Source organism: Ranitomeya variabilis, chromosome 3, assembly GCF_051348905.1.
Source record: "Ranitomeya variabilis isolate aRanVar5 chromosome 3, aRanVar5.hap1, whole genome shotgun sequence".
Lineage (NCBI taxonomy): Eukaryota > Metazoa > Chordata > Amphibia > Anura > Dendrobatidae > Ranitomeya > Ranitomeya variabilis.
Window position 1 is genome coordinate 690069845 of NC_135234.1, and position 25320 is coordinate 690095164.

A 25320-nucleotide genomic window follows, 5' to 3' on the forward strand; every position below is an offset into this window, starting at 1 on the left:
GGCAGGTAAGTGTTGCTGCCTTTTTTTCTGCTGTCTTGAATTGAATTTTTGGAGACCTTGAGTGGCTTTGCTATTTAGTTTACTATACGGTATACTGGAATGTGATTTTTTATTGATTTGTGCTGGACTAATATGTATACATTTAATTATAAAGTGGCTTACTAGTTTTTATGGCCGCCACATGCCGATACGTACATCCAAAAACATCTGCGCATGTGCTGTTTAGATGGTGTTCTGAGGGATCTTCTCCCAGACCTGAATCAGGACATCAGTGAGTTTTTGGGCAGTCTATGGTGCTACTTGGTGGCACCCTCAAAATGCACTCCCTTGACCCATCTTCTGTATCTAGCTATCGCCCCGTATCACTTCTACCCTATGCCTCAGAACTACTGGAACAACACGTCCATCTTGAACTGTCCTCCCATCTCTCCTCCTGCTCCCTCATTGACCGCTTACAATCTGGCTTCTGACCACATCATTTCACTGAAACTTCCCTGACTTAAGTCACCAATGACCTACTACAAGCAACCCTAGTCTATCCTCCTCCTGGACTTGTCCCCTGCCTTCGACACAATGAACCATTCCCTCTTACAACAAAATTTCTTATCTCTTGGCATCGCAGACTTAACCCCATCTTGGATCTCTTCATACCTAACAGACCAGACATTCAGTGTCTCCCACTCACACCACCTCCTGATCTCAACCCCTATCTGTGCGTATCCCCCAAGGTTCAGTTCTATAACCCCTGCTCTTTTCCATATACACATTTGGCTTGGGACAGATCATAGAGTCCCACAACTTATTTATTTATTATTTATTATGCATTGCTTATATTACGCTATAATATTACACAGCGCTTTACATACATTATCATCACTGTATGTCTTTGGAGTGTGGGAGGAAACCGGAGAACCCGGAGGAAACTAACAGAATCAAGGGGGAAACTCGTTGCAGATGTTGTCCTTGGCGGGATTTAAACCCAGATTCACAGTGCTGCAAAGCAGCAGTCCTAACTACTGAGCCACCATCCTTTTTTATTGGCTTTACTATATATACAACTCATTCTCTAAAAGATTTGTGCCATATTTTGAAGTTCTCTTTCATTTTCTATAAAAGATATTATCAGGGGGGAAACAACCTATTGTTTTCATCATTTGCTTTATTAAAAAAAAGTAACCCAGACCCTGCTCCCTCTCCCTTCCTAATGACCTTTGCACCCGCTCATTAGACATTTCAATAGGATATGGTCAGGATTTGACCACTGTGGCTAATGCATGCATTTTACTTCTTGAACAAAAAGGTAGGAGCCTAATATTTGTTTAGTTTTAATACAGATTATGCAATGTAAATAAAATGGAATTTAAAAAAATACATTAGATAAAACTATATTTAATCAATAGGTAATTTTCTTAAGGTAGCTTGCTTTTAAAGGGGTGGTCTGATTTCAGGAAGCGAGTCCCATACAGTATAAACTACATAAAATAAACTCTGCAGGTACAGTGGGCTGCACTTCCAAAAATAAGGATTTTTTGCCAGTATTAAAGTAATGCTTTTTATTCCACAGCACAGTGTCTTTTCTATTCTGGCCAAAATATCCTGAAGGATTTTCTCTCACAGCCACGGGTCAGCAGGAGCTGATAATATGTTTCTCCAGAAGTTGTGTCTTACACAACTCACTCAGGTGGGCGCAACATTTTTTGCACTGAGCTCAGTTAACAGCACTAGATGCTGAGCGCAATGACAGGCTGGCTGGAGTGCTGACGTCATGTCAAAAGCACGAGTCACCATTCTAGCCAGGTACCTTATACAATAAAGTGCCCCCCATAAACTTACGATAGCTGTCGGACAAATGACGGTTCGACTGATAAAACGTCCAGCACCTATCTTGCCTGACTCCACTATATACAGGAACATTCCTGCAGCTGTCATGTGACCTGCCGAGGATAGCAGCATCAAGATCAATAGAAGGGCACCACTGTGGGAAACGAGTATATATTGTTTTTAGTTTCTTTGGGGCCTGAAGTGATTCAGCAGAGGCCTGTCCAGTAATGAATAACCCCTTTCAGTATCATCTCTATGAGAGATCATCATCATCTCTGATGACACACAGATCTACCTCGCTGGACCTGATATCACCTCCTTACTGATCAGAATCCCACAATATCTGGCTGCTATTCAATCTTTCTTGTCTGCTATATTTCTAAAACTTAACCTGGATAAAACAGAATTCATCATCTTTTCCCATCTCACTCAACCACCCCAATAGATCTATCCATCAAAGTCTTTGGCTGCTTAGGCTTCTTTCACACTAGCGTCGGGCTCGGCCCGTCGCTGTGCGTCGGGCCGACGTTCCCGACGCTAGCATTGTCTCCGCTGCACAACGGGGGCAGCGGATGCATTTTTCCAGCGCATCCGCTGCCCCATTGTGAGGTGCGGGGAAGCGCGGGGAGGTGGGGGCGGAGTTCCGGCCGCGCATGCGCGGTCGGAAAAAGCGGACCGTCGTGAGCAAAAAACGTTACATGTAGCGTTTTTTGCTCTCGACGGTCCGCCACTGCACGACGCATCCATCGCACGACGGGTGCGACGTGTGGCAATCCGTCACAATGCGTCGCTTCATGTTAATCAATGGTGAAAAAACGCATCCTGCAAACACTTTTGCAGGATGCGTTTTTTCGGCAAAACGACGCATTGTGACGGAATGCAGTTAACGCTAGTGTGAAAGTAGCCTTATTCTGCCAAGTCTCGCAAGCTCGCTGCCTCAGGGTAACCCTTGACTCTGATCTATCCCTCAAACCAAATATCAAAGCCCTTTCCACTTCCTCCCAGCTCCAACTCAAAAATATTTCCCAGATCCACACATTCCTTAACCAAGAATCTGAAAAAACATTAGTGCATGCCCTCATCATCTCCAACCTAGACTACTGCAACCTCCTGTTTTGTGGCCTCCCCTCTAACACTCTTGCACTCCTCCAATCTATCCTAAACTCTGCTGCCTGATTAATCCACCTGTTCCCTGCTATTCCCTGGCCTTTTTCCTCTGTCAATTCCTTCACTGGCTCCCCATTGCCTAGAGATTCCAGTTCAAAACCACAACTATGACATACAAAGCCATCCACAACTATCTCCTCTATACATCTGTGACCTAGTCTCCTACTTGCCTGCATGCAACCTCTGATCCTCACAAAATCTCTTTCCCTATTCCGCTTTTATCTCCTCCTCCCATAATTGCATACAAGATTTCTCCTGTGCATCCCCCTACTCTGGAACTCTCTACTCCAATATATCAGACTCTCGTCTACTGTGGAAACTTTCAAAGGAAACCTGAAGACCCACCTCTTCCAACAAGCGTACAACCTGCAGTAACCCTTGTTCCACCATACCGCTGCATGCCCAGCTCTCCCCTCACCTACTGTATCCTCACCCATGCCTTGCAGACTTTGAGCCCTCATGGGCAGATTCCTTTATCTTCCTTTACCAGTTGGTGAATTATTTTGTTCAAGATTATTGTACAGGTTTTATATTATATGTACCCTTTTTATATGTAAAGTAGCATGAAATAAATGGCGCTATAATGATAAATAATATTATTCAGATGCACTCATATATAATATCCTTTAGGTTCTCAATTGGATTTTGGTTTGGTGAACACAATGTCCAGTCAATGGCATTAATGCTTTCTTCATCCAGGAACGGCCTACTCACGCTGAACACTTCAGGTGGCGCTATAGAGTTAAGTCTTCTTTTTTCTCTGAAGAGGCAATTTGTATATTATATTTCCCAGGGGAGCATTGCACGGTGAATAAGCCTCCTTACATTGACAAGCCAGAGCTGGTATGTCACTCTCCATAAGGAGAAACGTTGCCCCTTAGACCCCAGTCCAGAGCCTCTCATCTAGCCAAATTAGTTCTCATGCTTCGCACTGACGAGGGCCAACAGCCCGAAACACCGTGTCTGCGAATTGAGATACTGATTTGGCTTTTATCGTAAGTCATATTGCACGACTCCTTAAAGGGTTGATTGTGACTTGTAGGATCGCTACTTCCAACAGGTGGCGCTATAGAGTTTAATCCTCTTTTTCTCTGAAGAGACAATTTGCAAATTATATTACCCAGAGGAGCATTGCACGGCAAATAAGCCTCCTTACCTTGACAAGCCAGAGCTGGTATGTCACTCTCCATAAGGAGAAACGTTGCCCCTTAGACCCCAGACCAGAACCTCTCATCTAGCCAAATTAGTTCTCATGCTTCGCACTTACGAGGGCCAACAGCCCGAAACACCTTGTCTGAAGAGGCAGTTTGCATATTACACTTCAGGCTAGACATTGTCCTGTTCCACAAGGAACCTGAGACCCACTTAAACAGTGTAAGATCTGAAAATAAGTTGGATGATTTTGACCTGATATCCAACAGCAGTCAGAATACCGATGACTTACACATGGAGGTTTGGGCAACTCTCCAAAATTATGATTCCCCAGACCATCACTGACCCACTGCCAAACTGGTCATGATGGATGATGTCTCTATTATGTGCAATCGCAGAGAGATCCAGCAAGACTGGCATCAAACCAACAAAGGCACAGCCACAGATGCACTCAGCACAAGCTGCCCCAAATAAGCAAGCCTTAAAGGGCCAGGATACTCTTCACCCAGCTCCCAGTAAATGGGGTGGGGACTTTAGCAGAGCCCTTCCCAGGCTAACTGTCACCAGGCAGCTGGCTTCTGGTGTTGCAGCCGGAGCCTGGTAGATACCTCTGTGGGAAACCCTGAGAGAGTAGCACAAAAAGAATGGGAAATGAACACTAATACCAACCCTGAAAAGCAGAAACCAATACTGCAAGTACCTCTAACCACTACAACATGTAGGAACTGGAATAAACAGCAGAAAGACCTGAGCTAGGAAAAGGGTTAAATAGCACACCTGATGCTGAAGGAAATGATCAGGTGAACAGCAGAACGGACACAATTCCAGCCCTGCCTTGTATCAGACACAGCAGCACTCTGTGTTGCCTCGCAACTGGGGAACGCACTGTCACATGAGATATGGCGTTCCCACACATCCTACTACTCCAGAATGCAACAGTCCATAAGATTTTAATGTTTTCCCTGTAGCTCTGCATCCAGGGTCAGGACAATGGTGATGTTTGAGACCGGAGTAGCGTAGCACCGGACCCGATCCATTCCCAGGTGGAAGCACAGAACCACCATTCCTAACAGTTACAGGCAGCATAAGATTCATGTTGTCAGTTTCAGTTGCACAGTTGGTAAAATTAATTTACAATTGCTTATGTTTCCTAAATGGACAGACTGATATTACTATTAATCTATTTGTTGCCTTTCTACAATGGCATGTAAAAGTTTGGGTTCTCCTGGTCAAAATTACTGTAAATGTAAACAGTTAAGCAAGTTGAAGATGAAATGATTTCTAAAAGTGCTAAAGTTAGAGATAACACATTTACTTTGTATTGTAGGCAAAAAGAACATATATATATATATATATATATATATATATATATATATATATATATACACTCACCGGCCACTTTATTAGGTACACCTGTCCAACTTCTTGTTAACACTTAATTTCTAATCAGCCAATCACATGGCGGCAACTCAGTGCATTTAGGCATGTAGACATGGTCAAGACAATCTCCTGCAGTTCAAACCGAGCATCAGTATGGGGAAGAAAGGTGATTTGAGTGCCTTTGAACGTGGCATGGTTGTTGGTGCCAGAAGGGCTGGTCTGAGTATTTCAGAAACTGCTGATCTACTGGGATTTTCACACACAACCATCTCTAGGGTTTACAGAGAATGGTCCGAAAAAGGAAAAAAATCCAGTGAGCGGCAGTTCTGTGGGCGGAAATGCCTTGTTGATGCCAGAGGTCAGAGGAGAATGGGCAGACTGGTTCGAGCTGATAGAAAGGCAACAGTGACTCAAATCGCCACCCGTTACAACCAAGGTAGGCCTAAGAGCATCTCTGAACGCACAGTGCATCGAACTTTGAGGCAGATGGGCTACAGCAGCAGAAGACCACACCGGGTACCACTCCTTTCAGCTAAGAACAGGAAACTGAGGCTACAATTTGTACAAGCTCATCGAAATTGGACAGTAGAAGATTGGAAAAACGTTGCTTGGTCTGATGAGTCTCGATTTCTGCTGCGACATTCGGATGGTAGGGTCAGAATTTGGCGTAAACAACATGAAAGCATGGATCCATCCTGCCTTGTATGGAGCATCTTTGGGATGTGCAGCCGACAAATCTGCGGCAACTGTGTGATGCCATCATGTCAATATGGACCAAAATCTCTGAGGAATGCTTCCAGCACCTTGTTGAATCTATGCCACAAAGAATTGAGGCAGTTCTGAAGGCAAAAGGGGGTCCAACCTGTTACTAGCATGGTGTACCTAATAAAGTGGCCGGTGAGTGTATATATATACACTCACCGGCCACTTTATTAGGTACACCATGCTAGTAACGGGTTGGACCCCCTTTTGCCTTCAGAACTGCCTCAATTCTTCGTGGCATAGATTCAACAAGGTGCTGGAAGCATTCCTCAGAGATTTTGGTCCATATTGACATGATGGCATCACACAGTTGCCGCAGATTTGTCGGCTGCACATCCCAAAGATGCTCCATACAAGGCAGGATGGATCCATGCTTTCATGTTGTTTACGCCAAATTCTGACCCTACCATCCGAATGTCGCAGCAGAAATCGAGACTCATCAGACCAAGCAACGTTTTTCCAATCTTCTACTGTCCAATTTCGATGAGCTTGTACAAATTGTAGCCTCAGTTTCCTGTTCTTAGCTGAAAGGAGTGGTACCCGGTGTGGTCTTCTGCTGCTGTAGCCCATCTGCCTCAAAGTTCGACGCACTGTGCGTTCAGAGATGCTCTTAGGCCTACCTTGGTTGTAACGGGTGGCGATTTGAGTCACTGTTGCCTTTCTATCAGCTCGAACCAGTCTGCCCATTCTCCTCTGACCTCTGGCATCAACAAGGCATTTCCGCCCACAGAACTGCCGCTCACTGGATTTTTTTTCTTTTTCGGACCATTCTCTGTAAACCCTAGAGATGGTTGTGCGTGAAAATCCCAGTAGATCAGCAGTTTCTGAAATACTCAGACCAGCCATTCTGGCACCAACAACCATGCCACTTTCAAAGGCACTCAAATCACCTTTCTTCCCCATACTGATGCTCGGTTTGAACTGCAGTAGATTGTCTTGACCATGTCTACATGCCTAAATGCACTGAGTTGCCGCCATGTGATTGGCTGATTAGAAATTAAGTGTTAACAAGAAGTTGGACAGGTGTACCTAATAAAGTGGCCAGTGAGTGTATATATATATATATATATATATATATATATATATATATACAGTATATATTGAAAATATATATTGTAATTTTTACATTTTAACAATTACAAAAAGGAAAATGGGCCACTGCAAAAGGTTGGGCGTCCTGCATGGTTGGTACATAGTTGCATCCCGTTTTGCAAGTATCACAGCTTGTAAATGCTTTTTGTAGCAGGCCAAGAGTCTTTCAGTTCTTGTTTGAGGGATTTTCATCCATTATTCCAAAGCATGATGTTATGATCTGGTGACCTTGGAGCCGCATGAGAGACTTTCTCAGGAGTAGGTGGTACCTGTACTGACCGCAAACCCTAAACTAACACCGCAACTAGAAGTAGCCGTGGGATGTACCTAACACGTCCTAGACACCTCGACACAGCCGGAGGACTAAATACCCCTATAGATGGAAATGGGAATTCTATCTTGCCTCAGAGCAGAACCCCAAAGGATAGGCAGCCCCCCACAAATATTGACTGTGAGTATAAGAGGAAAAACACACGCAGGCAGAAAAACAGGATTTAGCAAAAGAGGCACTTCTAGCTAAATAGAAAAGGATAGGACAGAATTCTAAGCGGTCAGTATTAAAATCCTAAAAATATCCACAGCAGATAATACAAATATTCTACATCTAACTAAAGACATAGAAAGTATATTTGCATCTCCTGAGAATCCAGCATGACTGAAAAATCCAAAGTCTAAGCTGGACAAAAACACAATGAATTGCACTGAATTGCAAAGCGCACTGCATGTGTGCACAGAGACAAAAAAACAGACACTTATCTTAGCTGAATTGGCAGCAGGGCATGAGGAGCCAGAGAGAGATGCAATCCCTCCAGGGACAATGGACAACTGGCAAGGACTCATGGATCCTGCACACCTAAATACCTAATAGAGCTGCAATCAGCAGAAACACCTGCCCTGGATTACAACCCCAAGACAACTGCACTACCACCAACAACCATCGGAGGGAGCCCAAGAGCAGAATTCACAACAGTACTCCCCCTCGAAGAGGGGTTACCGAACCCTCACCAGAGCCCCCAGGCCGATCAGGACGAGCCAGATGAAAGGTACGGACCAAATCAGCAGCATGGGCATCAGAGGCAAAAACCCAAGAATTATCCTCCTGGCCATAACCCTTCCATTTGACAAGGTAATGAAGCCTCCACCTCGAAAAGCGAGAATCCAAAATCTTCTCAGCCACATACTCCAACTCCCCATCAACCAACACAGGAGCAGGAGGATCAACCGAGGGAACAACGGGCACCACATATTTCCACAATAAAGATCTATGGAAAACATTATGGATGGCAAAAGAGGCCGGAAGGGCCAAACGAAAAGACACCGGATTGATAATCTCAGAAATCCTATAAGGACCAATAAGCCGAGGCTTAAACTTAGGGGAAGAAACCTTCATAGGAACATGACGGGAAGACAACCAGACCAAATCCCCAACCCGAAGCCGGGAACCAACACACCGACGACGGTTAGCAAAACGCTGAGCCTCCTCCTGAGACAACACCAAATTGTCCACCACATGAGCCCAAATCTGCTGCAACCTGTCAACCACAGAATCCACACCAGGACAATCAGAAGGTTCAACTTGCCCCGAAGAAAAACGAGGATGAAAACCAAAATTACAAAAGAAGGGCGAAACCAAGGTAGCCGAACTAGCCCGATTATTAAGGGCAAACTCGGCCAATGGCAAGAAAGCCACCCAATCATCCTGATCAGCAGACACAAAGCATCTCAAATAAGTTTCCAAAGTCTGATTAGTTCGCTCGGTCTGGCCATTTGTCTGAGGATGAAATGCGGAAGAAAAAGACAAATCAATGCCCAGCCTAGCACAAAAGGCTCGCCAAAACCTAGAAACAAACTGGGAACCTCTGTCGGACACAATATTCTCCGGAATACCGTGCAAACGAACCACATGCTGAAAAACAACGGAACCAAATCAGAAGAGGAAGGCAATTTAGGCAAAGGCACCAAATGAACCATCTTAGAAAACCGGTCACAAACCACCCAGATAACCGACATCCTCTGGGAAACCGGAAGATCTGAAATAAAATCCATAGAAATATACGTCCAGGGCCTCTCAGGGACCGGCAAAGGCAAAAGTAACCCACTAGCATGGGAACAACAAGGCTTGGCCCGCGCACAAGTCCCACAGGACTGCACAAAAGAACGCACATCACACGACAAAGAAGGCCACCAAAAGGACCTACCAACCAAATCTCTGGTACCAAAAATACCAGGATGGCCAGCCAACACAGAACAATGAACCTCAGAAATCACTCTACTAGTCCATCTATCAGGAACAAACAGTTTCCCCACTGGACAGCGGTCAGGTTTGTCAGCCTGAAATTCCTGCAGAACACGTCGCAAATCAGGGGAAATGGCAGAAAGGACCACCCCTTCCTTCAGAATGCCGACCGGCTGAAATACCTCAGGAGAATCAGGCAAAAAACTCTTAGAGAGGGCATCAGCCTTAACATACTTAGAACCCAGAAGATATGAAACCAAGAAATCAAAACGGGAGAAAAACAGGGACCATCGAGCCTGTCTAGGATTCAACCGTTTGGCAGATTCGAGGTAAATCAGATTTTTATGATCGGTCAAGACCACAATACGGTGCTTGGCTCCCTCAAGCCAATGTCGCCATTCCTCAAATGCCCACTCCATAGCCAACAACTCCCGATTGCCGACATCATAATTGCGTTCAGCAGGCGAAAACTTACGGAAAAAGAAGGCACACGGTTTCATCAAGGACCCATCAGAATTCCTCTGAGACAAAACGGCCCCTGCCCCAATCTCAGAAGCGTCAACCTCAACCTGAAACGGAAGAGAAACATCTGGCTGACGCAACACCGGGGCAGAAGTAAATCGGCGTTTAAGCTCCTGAAAGGCAGAGACACTCACAGGGGACCAATTTGTTACATCAGCGCCTTTCTTCGTCAAATCGGTCAGGGGTTTAACCACACTGGAGAAGTTAGCAATGAAACGGCGATAAAAATTAGCAAAGCCCAAAAATTTCTGAAGGCTCTTCACAGATTTGGGCTGAATCCAATCATGAATGGCCTGAACCTTAACCGGATCCATCTCTATAGATGAGGGAGAAAAAATGAAGCCCAAAAAAGAAACCTTCTGCACTCCAAAGAGACACTTAGACCCCTTCACAAACAAAGCATTATCACGAAGGATCTGAAATACCATCCTGACCTGTTTCACATGAGACTCCCAATCATCGGAAAAAATTAAGATGTCATCCAAATATACAATCATGAATTTATCAAGATAATTCCGGAAGATATCATGCATGAAGGACTGAAAAACAGATGGAGCATTAGAGAGCCCGAATGGCATCACAAGGTATTCAAAATGGCCTTCGGGCGTATTAAACGCAGTTTTCCATTCGTCACCCTGCTTAATACGAACAAGATTATATGCCCCCCTAGGTCAATTTTAGTAAACCAATAAGCCCCCTTAATCCTGGCAAACAAATCAGAAAGCAAAGGTAAAGGGTATTGAAACTTGACCGTGATCTTATTCAAGAGGCGATAATCAATACAGGGTCTCAAGAAGCCATCCTTCTTAGCAACAAAAAAAAATCCTGCTCCCAACAGTGAAGAAGATGGCCGAATATGCCCTTTCTCCAAAGACTCCTTAACATAACTCCGCATGGCAGTATGTTCCGGCACAGACAGGTTGAAAAGTCGGCCCTTAGGAAACTTACAGCCTGGAATCAAGTCAATAGCACAATCACAGTCCCTATGCGGTGGAAGGGAACTGGACTTGGGCTCATCGAATACATCCTGAAAATCAGACAAAAACTCTGGAACTTCAGAAGAGGAGGAAGAGGAGATTGACATCACAGGAACGTCATTATGAACCCCCTGACAACCCCAACTAGTCACAGACATAGACTTCCAATCCAACACAGGATTATGTATCTGCAACCATGGAAAACCCAGCACAATAGCATCATGCAAATTATGCAACACCAGAAAACGACAATCTTCCTGATGGGCTGGCGCCATGCACATGGTCACCTGTGTCCAAAACTGGGGTTTATTTTTAGCCAAAGGTGTAGCATCAATGCCCCTTAAAGGAATAGGGTTCTGCAAAGACTGCAAGGGGAAACCACAACGCCTGGCAAATTCAAAGTCCATTAAGTTCAAAGCGGCGCCTGAATCCACAAACGCCATGACAGAAAATGATGACAATGAGCAGATCAAGGTCACAGATAACAGAAATTTAGGTTGTACAGTTCCGATGGTAACTGAACTAGCGATTCTCTTTGTACGCTTTGGGCAGACTGAAATGACATGAGAAGCATCGCCACAATAAAAACACAACCTATTCTGACGTCTGAATCCTTGTTGTTCCGTTCTAGACAGAATCCTATCACACTGCATAGGCTCAGGCATCTGCTCTGAGGACAACGCCACAGCGTGCACAGTTCTGCACTCCCGCAAGCGCCGATCAATCTGAATGGCCAGAGACATAGAATCACTCAGACCAGCAGGCGTGGGAAACCCCACCATAACATCTTTAACAGATTCAGAAAGACCCTTTCTGAAAATTGCCGCCAAAGCATTCTCATTCCATTTAGTCAGCACAGACCATTTTCTAAATTTCTGACAATACAATTCTGCCGCTTCTTGACCCTGAGACAGGGCCAACAAGGTCTTCTCCGCTTGATTCACAGAATTTGGTTCATCATATAATAATCCTAGAGCCTGAAAAAAGGCATCTACATTAAGCAAGGCCGGATTCCCAGATTCCAGGGAAAATGCCCAATCCTGAGGGTCGCCATGCAGCAGGGAGATGACATTTTTAACCTGCTGAATGGGATCACCAGAGGAACGAGGCTTCAGAGCAAAAAACAATTTACAATTGTTTTTAAAACTCAAAAATTTGGACCTGTCCCCAAAAAGCAAATCAGGAGTAGGAATCCTAGGTTCTAAAAGCAGAGTCTGAACAATATAATCAGAAATACCCTGTACCTTAGCAGCAAGCTGGTCTATACGAGAAACTAAACCCTGAACATCCATGCTAGCACAAGACTCCTCAGTCACCCAGAGGAAAAGAGGGAAGAAAAGACAAAGCAGGCTACAGAAAAAAAAATGTCTCTTTCTTCCCTTCTTCTGAGATGCATTTAACTCATTGTTGGCCAGTTGTACTGTTATGATCCGGTGACCTTGGAGCCGCATGAGAGACTTTCTCAGGAGTAGGTGGTACCTGTACTGACCGCAAACCCTAAACTAACACCGCAACTAGAAGTAGCCGTGGGATGTACCTAACACGTCCTAGACACCTCGACACAGCCGGAGGACTAAATACTCCTATAGATGGAAATGGGAATTCTATCTTGCCTCAGAGTAGAACCCCAAAGGATAGGCAGCCCCCCACAAATATTGACTGTGAGTATAAGAGGAAAAACACACGCAGGCAGAAAAACAGGATTTAGCAAAAGAGGCACTTCTAGCTAAATAGAAAAGGATAGGACAGAATTCTAAGCGGTCAGTCTTAAAATCCTAAAAATATCCACAGCAGATAATACAAATATTCTACATCTAACTAAAGACATAGAAAGTATATCTGCATCTCCTGAGAATCCAGCATGACTGAAAAATCCAAACAAAGTCTAAGCTGGACAAAAACACAATGAATTGCACTGAATTGCAAAGCACACTACATGTGTGCACAGAGACAAAAAAACAGACACTTATCTTAGCTGAATTGGCAGCAGGGCATGAGGAGCCAGAGAGAGATGCAATCCCTCCAGGGACAATGGACAACTGGCAAGGACTCATGGATCCTGCACACCTAAATACCTAATAGAGCTGCAATCAGCAGAAACACCTGCCCTGGATTACAACCCCAAGACAACTGCACTACCACCAACAACCACCGGAGGGAGCCCAAGAGCAGAATTCACAACACATGATTGATCCAACCCCATGATTAATGGTTGTCGGTGTGTTCTTTTCCTGAAATTCTGTGCCCTTTTTTCACCACACATACCTTTTAACATTGTAGCCAAAGAGTTGTATGTTAACCTCATCAGTGCACAGGACTTATTTCCAAAATTCATCAGCATTGTTTAGATGTTCCTTTGCATGCTTCTGATGCTGAATTTTATGGTTAGGTCACAGGAAAGGTTTTCTTCTGATGACTCTTCCATGAAGGCCATATTTGTGCAGGTCTCTCCAAACAGTAGAACAATGTACCACAACTCTAGAGTCTGCTAAATCTTTCAGGAGGTCTTTTGTAGTCAAGTGAGGTTCTGATTTGCCTCTTTAGCAATCCCACGAGCAGTTCACACTAAAATTTTGTTTGGTCTTCCAGACTTTATCTTTGCCTCCACAGTTTCTGTTAACTTCCATTTCTTAATTACATTTTGTAACAAGGAAAGGGCAACTTGAAAAAGCTTTGTTATTTTCTTATAGCCTTTCCTGCTTTGTGATCCTCCACCATTTTCATTTTCAGACTGGTAGGTAGCTGCTAAGAAGAACCCATGGCTGCTGTTTTTGCCACAAGGTTAGAGGAGGCTGGGTTTTTATAAAGGTGGGAAATTTGTATCACCTGGCCTTTCCTAATGATGATAGTGAACAAGCCATAACCCTAGCAGGTTAATTAAGGTCTGAAACTTTGGTCAAAGTTATCTAAGCACACAGATTTTCAAGGATGCCCAAAATTTTGCATCAGCCCATTTTCCTTTTTGTAATTTTTAAAATGTATAAAATTACTATATCTATTTTTTTGCCTAAAATACAAAGGAAATATGTCATCTTAAACTTTGGCTCTTTTAGAGATTATTTCACCTTCAACTTGCATAACTGGTTACAATAACAGTAATTTTGACCAGGGGTGCCCAAACTTTTACATGCCACTGTATCGGTACCTTACACTCTGAGCTTACAGCAGTCTTTCCAAATCTACTCTTTCTCATTCATCACACATCTCCCGCTACAATTTGCTATAATAATGAATTGGCCTATGAATGGTCTGCCAATCAGACAAAAACTAAAGAATTAAAAGCTGATGGATGGGCAAAGAACTCACAAAGTCACAGTTCCTGAGAAAAAATAGGGGCTATCCCTCCTCTCCTTAAAAAAGTTACTGGCTATGGCTAAACTAGGTATGATTCCCTCCATTGTAACTACCTATACTCCACTCACACTTACAGTACACACACTTATATCCATGGAGACTCCTATACTGCAAAGTTATGGATCCAATATAAATTACCCTTTTTTACTACAAAGGTAAAGTTTAGACAGAAATTCTGCAACGTAAGAATGCTTTCACAATAGAAGTGTTTATAGTTTATTTTTATCAATTAACAAAATGCAAAGTGAATGAACAAAAGAAAAATCTAAATTAAATCAATAATTGGGGAGACCACCCTTTGCCTTGAAAAATGTACCAAAGTATAAATTCTTCTAGGTACGCTTGCAAACAGTTTTTTGAAGGAACCTAAAGGGCAGTTGTCCAAACATCTTGGAGAACTAACCACAGATCTTCTGTGAATGTAGGCTTTTGTAAATCATTCTTCCTCTTTATGTAATCACACATAGACTCAATGATGTAGAGATCAGGGATCGGTGGAGCCATATCATCGCCTTCAGGACTCTGGCTCTATGTTTGTGGTCATTGTACCTGCTGAATGTTTGCTTAATTCATTTGTTGCATTGTATTACTTACTGCTGTACATCCATGCTGGGGTCACAGGAGATATTATCGTGTTCAAGGTGTTAGAGCATATGGTTGCATCCAGGCAAAGTGTCTTTGATTATGTAACCTCCCCTGGGGTGTTGGCCAATTGCTAATTTATCCCAAATAAGGACCCAAAATCCCTCTCACCTGATCCTTTACTCAGTCCTATAAATTTAGTAGCATCTTAAGGGGTGCACGCATGTGGGGTTAGGCACCTGCATTTCTGCAGCAAAGCATTACGCAGCTAAGCATAAAGACGCCGCAGTAATTTCAATGGCAGTTAGTCACGGCAGGAGTCAGGACCCCACTCTATGATCTGTCTCTTTTGGGAATGTCTGCTGAGTAAGCACTTCTTATTACTTTGATCTAGCTTTTCTATTAACCCATCTTACTCCTTCACCATGTTTACCTATGCCCTTACAGTGTTTGCTCCACTAATCCTCTCTTTCCTTCGCTATCACAAACCCCAGCACTCTCTAACCTAATAATCATCTCCCCTTCCCTCTTACCTCCCCACCTGTCCTCCTCTGCTGACCTGCTCCTCAACCTCAAATCTGTCCTAAGAAAACATAAAACAAGCCGGCCACTCTCCTTCTCCCACCTGCTCTCCCTTTCTCTGCTTCTCCTCACTGCTGGAGACATATCTACCAACCGGGACCCCCACAGCTCATACCTCCCACTACTACCCCCTCCTATTGCTCCCCATCTAATATGAACTACCACAATCTTTCCAACATAAAACCCGTGCCCCTGACACCCACCCCCCTGCTCCCTCTCTCTGGAATGCCCGCTCAATCTGCAATAAGCTTCACGTGATTCACGACCTTTTTCTCTCTCGCAATCTTGTCTTCCTTGGCCTCACAGAAACATGGCTAGCACCCTCTGACACCGCCTTCCCTGCTGTGCTGTGTTACGGAGGCCTCCACTTCACCCACACCCCTCGACCCCGCAACAAACATGGTGGAGGAGTGGGTCTTCTCCTTTCTTCTAACTGCACCTTTAACCCAATCCCACCTCTACCCTCCCTTATCCTCACCTCTTTTGAAGTCTATTCTGTCCGCATCTAGTCTCCCTCCAACCTCCAAGAGGCCGTCATATACCGACCTCCAGGCCCAGCCATTGCCTTTATTCACCAATATTCCACCTGGCTTCTTCACTTTCTCTCTGATAACATTCCCACCATCATCATGGGTGACTTCAACATCCCCATTGATACTCTTCAGTCAACAGCCTCCAAACTTCTGTCCCTTACCTCATCCTTTGGACTTACTCAGTGGTCCTCCGCAGGCACCCACACAGATGGACATACATTAGACCTGGTATTCACATGTCTCTGCTCTCTATCTAACTTCACCACCTCCCCTCTCCCTCTATCTGACCACCATCTGCTCACCTTCTCATCCCTGTCCTCCTCACCGGTCATCCATGTCCAGCAAAATGCGCACCCCAGCAGAAACCTTGCACACCTAGACACCCATACACTCTCTGACTCTATCCTACCACTGGCATCTATATCCTCACTCCACGACACAGACAGTGCCACTGCTTTCTACAATGCCACTCTTACATCAGCTATTGACACAGGTGCCCCTCTCGTCCATGGCAGAGTGCGACGTATCAATAGACAACCTTGGCACAATAACACCACTAAAAAGCTCCGGCAAGTGTCCAGGGTTGCGGAGTGGCGTTGCAAGAAAACACACTTGCAAGACGACTTCAGTGCATTCCAACAGGCAACACTCGCTTTTAAATCTGCTCTCACCTCTGCTAAACAGGCCTACTTCACAACCCTCATATCTTCCCTATCCTACAACCTCAATCAGTTTTTCAAAACTTTTAGCTCCCTCCTCCGCCCCCCCACTGCCCTCTCCAACCTACCTCATCTCTGCTGAGGACTTTGCCACACACTTTAAAAATAAGATCGACCAGAAAAGGCAAGTCTTCATTGTTCAAACACCACAACCCCTTTGTATACAAGACCAATGCCCAAACCTCACTATCCAACATCACTGAAGGGTGGCTTAATTTTCTCCTCTCCAAATCGCACCTCAACACCTGTGCGCTTGACCCCATCCCACCCCACCTACTCCCCAACCTCACCACCACACTTATCCCATCCCTAACCCACCTCTTCAACCTATCACTATCTTCTGGCACCTTCCCTTCTGCTTTCAAACATGCCACAATCACGCCTATCCTTAAAAAGCCAACCCTCGATCCAACTGCTATGTCTAGCTATCGCCCAATATCACTGCTCCCATTCACTTCCAAACTCCTGGAGCAGCATGTCCACTCTGAACTTTCCTCCCACCTCTCATCTAAGTTGCTCTTTGACAATCTACAATCTGGTTTCCGCCCCATCACTCAACTGAGACAGCCCTGACCAAAATCACTAATGATCTACTTACCACCAAAGCTAATGGACAATACTCTGTACTCCTCCTTCTAGACCTGTCCTCTGCTTTCGACACAGTTGACCACTGACTCCTACTACAGATCCTCTCCTCCTTTGGCATCAAAGACCTCGCCCTATCCTGGATCTCCTCGTACCTTTCCAACCGCACATTCAGCATCTCCCACTCCCACACTACCTCCTCATCCCACCCTCTCTCTGTTGGTGTCCCCCAAGGCTCTGTTCTAGGACCCCTACTCTTCTCAATCTATAAACTTGGCTTGGGACAACTCATAAAGTCCCATGGATTCTAGTACCACCTCTATGCTGATGACACTCAGATCTACCTCTCTGGCCCAGACGTCACCACTCTGCTGTCCAGAATCCCAGAGTGCCTATCAGCCATATCCTCCTTCTTCTCCTCTCGCTTCCTCAAACTCAATGTGGACAAATCTGAACTCATCATCTTTCCTCCATCCCATAGATCTTCCTTACCTGACCTATCTATCGCAATCAATGACATCATGCTTTCCCCCGCACCGGAAGTCCGCTGCCTCGGAGTAACCTTCGACTCTGCCCTGTCCTTCAAACCGCACATCCAAGCTCTTTCCACCTCCTGTCGCCTCCAGCTCAAAAATATCTCCAGAATCTGTCCTTTCCTCAACCGTCAATCTACTAAAATTCTTGTGCATGCCCTCATCATCTCCCGCCTTGACTACTGCAACATCCTTTTCTGCGGCCTCCCTGCTAACACCCTTGCACCTCTCCAGTCCATCCTTAACTCTGCTGCCTGACTAATTCATCTCTCTCCTCGCTACTTCTTTGCTTCCCCCCTCTGCAAATCTCTTCACTGGCTCCCATTCCCTCAGCGTATCCAGTGCAAATTACTAATACTGACCTACAAAGCCATCCATAACCTGTCTCCTCCATATATCTCTGAACTAATCTCCCGATATCTTCCCTCACGTAATCTCCGGTCCTCCCAAGACCTCCTTCTCTCCTCCACACTTATTCGCTCCTCATCCAATCGCCTCCAAGACTTCTCACGAATATCTCCCATCCTCTGGAATTCTTTGCCCCAACACGTCTGACTATCAACCACATTCAGATCCTTCAGACGGAACCTGAAAACCCATCTCTTCAGGAAAGCCTACAGCCTGCACTGACCCCGCTGCCTCCTCATCACTACCGAAGCTACCACCTCACCAACACCGGAGCTTCTGCAACCCTCAACCTACTGTCTCCTTCCCCATAATCCTGTAGAATGTAAGCCCGCAAGGGCAGGGTCCTCGCCCCTCTGTATCAGTCTGTCATTGTTAGTTTGTTTAATGTAAGTGATATCTGTAACTTGCATGTAACCCCTTCTCATGTACAGCACCATGGAATCAATGGTGCTATATAAATAAATAATAATTGTCATGCTGCAGAATAACTTGAGTCAATCAGCTGCCTCCCTGTAGGTACTACATGATAGATAAGTATCTATCTGTCTTTTTTCAGCTTTGAGGACACCAAGGAAAGAGCAATTTGGTAAACACAATGGTCAGCCAAGGAAATTTTGTATAGCAAATGAAATGCCCATCAGACTTAATTCCATTTGAAATCAGATGTCCAATATCCAGATACACTCATCTACTGTTCAGAGAAGTCTGCCAAAATTGGTCTTCATTACAGAATTGCAGCCAAAAACCATTTCTTCGACATGAAAACAAGGCCAAATGACTGAACTATGCACAAAAACATTAAGAACTATGCTGTGTAAAAAAATGGCAGCAGATGCTCTAGACTGATAAGCCAAATTTAAAACATTTGGCTATAACAGTAGATTGTTCGAGAAGAGCTGGAGATCAGTACAATAATGAATGTCTGCAAGCAAAAGAGATGCATAGTATAGGTTCCTTGCAAGTTTGAGGTTACATTTTAGCAAATGATGTTCGTGTTTGATCAGGATTAATGGTGTCTTCAATGATGAGAAATACAGACAGATATTTATCAATCATGCACTCACTGTCACCAGGGATGAGCCTGCTTGGCTCAAAATGTATTCTGCAGCAGGACAACAACCCCAATCATACAGCCAATGTCATTAATAACTATGATCAATATATAGAAGGAGTCCTCAAAGTGATGATATGACCCCACAGAGCTCTGAACTCAAAATTATCAATGGGATTATGTGTAGAGACAGAATGATTGTCATTGGCCTCCATTCAAAGAAGATCTGTGATTAGTTCTCCTAGATGTTTGAAGCAGGCTTCCTTTTGAGTTTTTTTCAAAAACTGTGTGCATATACAGTATATTTAGAAGAACTGATGCTATTTTGGAGGCAAAGTGGTATCACCCCAAATATACAATTTTATTTATATTTCACTTTTGTTTATTCATTTAGCATTTTTTATTGATAAAAAATAAACACTTCTGTTTTGAAAGCGTTCTTAATATGCAGTTTTTCACCACATCTATCTAAAATTGCAAAGTATTGTATACAATTGCTCATAATGTAGCACCCACAGACCCATTCTACATCATTTTCAAATCCAGGCAACAAGGAAGTAAACATAGTATTGTTTTTACAACATTGTAGAATACCCTCTTCCTAGTGTATCCTCACCCATCCCCTGTAGACTGTGAGCCCTCGCGGGCAGGGTCCTCCTTCCTTATGTACCTGTGTGCCTTGTATTGCTCCTGTTTATTGTGCTTGTCTATATTTGCCCCTTCTCACATGTAAAGCACCATGGAATAAATGGCGCTATATATCTGTATAATAATAATAATAATGATGCAATGCAAGGACAAAATTAAGAATGGCATAAGAGTCTTAAGATGACCATACACATAGATTTCTATTTAATACAACTTTGCACTCTAGTTGTAGTTCCAGAACTTTTTTTTACCAGAATTGATTTGTTTGATTTATTATATTTCATGTCATTCTTTATCCTGATGTACCGGGATTTTAAAAGATGTAAGAAACTCAAACTTTGTCAGCAATTCCTCCAGACAGATTGTGATCATGCCGCTCCAGATACTATGAACAGTATAATTAGGTCCCATTAAGCAGTTAAGTGTTCTGACTGCGTTCTTTAAACAGTACACTTGATGTTGTTATCTTGTCATTGTCGAATTCCTGCTGCAGTCTGCGTCTATCTCTCCGATTTATCTGTAAATGTATCTTATTGACCTTTTCTTCAACCATGCTAAACTTATACATTTCTCTTGTGATTATAAGCGGAAATTATCCCATTACTATAAGTCACTTGGGAATATATAAGAAAAACAACAACTTGTAATTACAGATTATTTCTTAGGCTGTGAAATAAAGCTCTACGCAGCTGTGTAGCAATGATATATAACTGATTTTAAGGAAGTGCAGATCATATTAAGAAGCTTAAACTATTAGGCTTATCCTTTGAACAAGCCAGCAGTATCAAATTGGTAGGGGTCTGACTCTCGATACTACTCCAATTAGCTGATTGAAGAGGACCCAACACTCCAGTGAGCGCTGCAATGCTCTCAACTTCTGTACCTGGCATTACAGTACATGGGAGTAACAATGGCGAGCTGTAATATCGGGCACGGCTATGCCACCTCTTCAACCAGCTGCAAGTGCGGCAGAGAGTGAGATCCCCAATAATCAAATATGGATGGCCTATCGTTAGTATGGGCTACTATTTTCTTTTAAGACTTCAAGCCCAGCATGTATAAAAAATTTGGCACTTACCACTAATGTTTTGAATCCACTTTATGCCAGTATTAAAATATGGTCACCGTATGTAACAAAAGAGGAATATGGCTGCAGCTGTTTTACAACAGCCTGGAAGAAGTGTGACCACACGTGAAACAGATGCAGCAATATTCCTCTTTTTTACATTCTGTGACCATATTGTTTATGCTGGACAAGACATCAGTGGTGAGTGCCACACTTTACATATCTGAGGGGAGTGAAGGTTTAGCAGTATCTGCATATTGCACAGTATCACAAGGTCTGACAAAAAACTTCTAACCATTATATGCATCATGGTGGTATAATGGCAGTGCCAGTATCTTTTCTTTGAATGGATGGATTGTTTTGTGGGGGGGGGGGGGGTAAATCCCAGATAACTCTTTTAACCCTTATACTTGTTCCTCTCTAAAGGGATCCCCAGGTTTCGTCCATGGAGTAGCTTCTGTCTGGAGCAAAAACAATCTGGAGCCAAAAGCTTAGTCAGCTATAAACCTAACTCTAATCTGGTCACATTTAGTAAAACAGTAAAATGATGCAAAATCAGCATTCAAATGACAGTTCATACATATGACCAGTTATTATATTCTTCTAATCTCTGTTGTCCGTTATATTTCATTCCATTTGCTTCATATTTGTGTTTCACTTTGTTAATTAGGTGTCCCCTCTGTTGTCTATTATGTCATACTTTGCCAACAATTTTAGAAATTACCTAGAATAACTTATATAGTTTATAAGGGCAGAATGAAATATCAGCATTTGGTAAAATATCTAGATATTTTATACAATATCTGCCTTTTATACAATGCCTGTAATAATAACTACAAAAGAGCCCCTAGTACAGATATGAAGGCAAAAATTTAAAATCAGATAAACAACAAGGATACCAACAGTATAATTTGCCAGTAAAAACAATCAGAATTTTTATTTAATCATTATAAAAGTAACATGGAATGAATATGAACAAGGTAACCTGACCAAGCAGGGACAACATACAACATATTACAAGAAAGGTAAAGTGCATACAAGCCCTAAATAAAGTGGAGCTAATAGTGCAAATATAAATTCAAGGATAAAGTGTTCTGAATTGCGCTACATAACAGACAAGAAGAGTATAAGAAGGCACTTGATTGAGTGTATGGTTTATATGTATGGTGTCCCCAATGCACGTTTCACCTCTCCTGAAGAAGAAGCGAAACGTGCATTGGGGCAACGGGGATGCCATACATCTAAACCATACACTCATGTAAGTGCCTTGTTATACTCTTCTTGCCTGTTATGTAGCGCAATTGGGAACACTTTATCCTTGAATTTATATTTGCACTATTAGCTCCACTTTATTTAGGGCTTGTATGCACTTTACCTTTCTTGTAATATATGGTATGTTGTCCCTGCTTGGTCAGAAGTTACCTTGTTCATATTCATTCCATGTTACTTTTCTAATGATTAAATAAAAATTGTGATTGTTTTTACTGGCAATATATACTGTTGGTATCCTTGTGGTTTTGCACATTTCAATACTGGATGTATAGATAGCATACTACTGGAACCACAGTAATCTTGCAGAACCCTACGTTCCAATAAAATAGAGAAGCTTGCTTGTTATTCTAAGGCTGGTTTCATACTTGCGTTGGACAGAGCTGCGGAGGGCTGCGTAGTTCCTCCATTAAGCTCCGCCCACTGCCACACCTCTTCCATTCAGCTCCGCCTACGTTGGCATGCGTCCTGCGTACCTATCTTTAACATTGAGTACGCAGGCCATGCGAACGTATGCGGATGCCTCCGCATGCGTTGTTTTGACGCTGTGTCAAACTGCGTCGAACGCAACATGTTGCATTTTGTTGCGGTCGGCGCAGCATCAAAACGACGCATGCAGAAGCATCTGCATTTATTCGCATGGCCTGCGTACTCAATGTTAAAGATAGGCACACAGGACGCATGCCGACATAGGCGGAGATGAATGGAAGAGGTGTGGCAGTGGGCGTGGCTTAATGGAGGAACGCAGCTTTGCCCAACGCAAGTGTGAAACCAGCCTAAATGATGGTAAATGTTAGATATAGAAAGTCCAACAAAAGAAGAGAAGAAACATACCAAAAACTGGGGAACACCCCAAATGCGGAGTATACTTATTTAGAAATAATTTATTAAAGTCCAAAACAAAACACATACCACACAAACAATTACATAAAAACATTCACATTAAAAACAATAGAAAAACACCCCCCAAAAAGAGGTGAAGCCCCCTGGGAACTGGACAAATAAGCCAAATGCCACTGATGAAGGTATTGCACTGTTACATTAAGTATACACAACTTTCAATAGAGAACATGGGGCATGACTGCATGCGAGAGAAGGGATGTTTTTGCTTTCCCAATAGTGCAAAAAAACAAACTACAATTTATAATATGCACACTGAATACATGTTAGCAATATTTATATAGAGAGATCCCACTGTCTGAGTACTGTAAAAAATATATACCTCCTCAGTAGAGGCAATAAGACAATTCCATTATAAGAAGGACATAATTAAAGTTCATATGTTATACAAAACAAATGGATAAATCTCGTATGACCAGTCAAACTACATAAGAAATGGCAGCTATACAGGCCTATGGTATGCAGCGGGCTGCAGATGTAATAAGTATAGTGGTCTATCAAATGTATGACAAATCCCTCTGCCTGCAAGCGTGTGCATGCCCAGTGCAGATAAATCTGTCATTCATAAATACATGTACGCAACCGTGACGCACACGGAGTTACCTGTATTGCTAGTCAATGAGCAGCAGTCTGACATTAAAGCTCAAAAGATCATGCTACAAGCACATGGAAAAAAGTGTATAAACGACATGTGGTCACATAAATAAAAAGTATGCACCAGTCGGATCAATCTATCAGCTCAAATAGCCGCAATATACATCTCACTCACCATGCTCGAGGATGTGCATGTAAATAGAAAACATGCACCAGACAGATCTGCCTAATGGTTTGAGTAACCGCAATATAGGTCTTATCAAACATGCCCAGAAATGTGCAAACCCAATCAGAGGTCCGAGGGGGGTCTTTGACAAACCATTAGGCAGATCTGTCTGGTGTTGCATTCATTACTAACATACCTTGGGTAGATCCCCCATTACTATATTTTTTGTTATTGTCGATGGTGCCCTCCACCCTTGTTTTGTCTTTTTAGATATAGAAAGTCCCAGTCTGTCAACCCAATCTGAACGTATAAACTAAGCACATTGCCTTGTAGGGAATAAAGGCCCCATAAAAATCACATCTTTAGTGTTTTAATCACTGTCTCAGTTCTTGTTACAACTGAAGTTTCATCAAACATGCTAATTATGGTGCTCGGGTCACCCTTCATGTGGTCAAGAGGCTTCCAGCCACCGGATTTGCATGTCTCGCCTCCATCACTGGTGATTGACTTGTTTGGATTGAGCACTGGTAAGTTTTAGGCCAATTTAAAAGACAATAATCGCAACTATGGTACCAAATCTATCTGCGGCAAAAAAATGTTGTCTCTCCTAATCTCTGCATTGGTGATAGTATGGAAATCCAGTAAATGTGGCAATAGTAAAAGGCATTTCATCACATCTTTGTCTTTGAGTTTATTTTACATATAAGTTGTTAAAACTAATAAAACTCTTACATGTCATTAAATGTACTGTGTCAGGTGAGACACCTGGGGGAATTACACAGAACCCACTGCTGCCACCAGTTTTTCAGGGAGGACACCTGGGAGATCGCATAGATCCCGCTGCTGTCTCCAATATGGCATTTGATGCAACTTCACTGCCTTAAATCATCAGGACAATTATGTAATTGACTGACGAGTGAAGGACGAGGCCACGGCTGCTTCCACTACTAAGACAGTTATTGGGTGAGTCACAGATGAAGTGGAAGTCCGGGCTGCAGCTGATCTTGGACTTCTTCTTCATGCTCATTTCGACAGGAGGTGGAGACAGTGATGCCAGCCCTGATTGGGCATCAGGCACTACGTGTTATTCCACCGCATCACAGCCCCGGGCTTGTGAGTGCCGACACTGCTGGAATGGAGCCAGTACAGGAGGTGAGTATAGCTTTTTTTTATTTTATCGGGGCCATACATTTAGTTTAAGAATGGGCTGTCCTAGTAGTG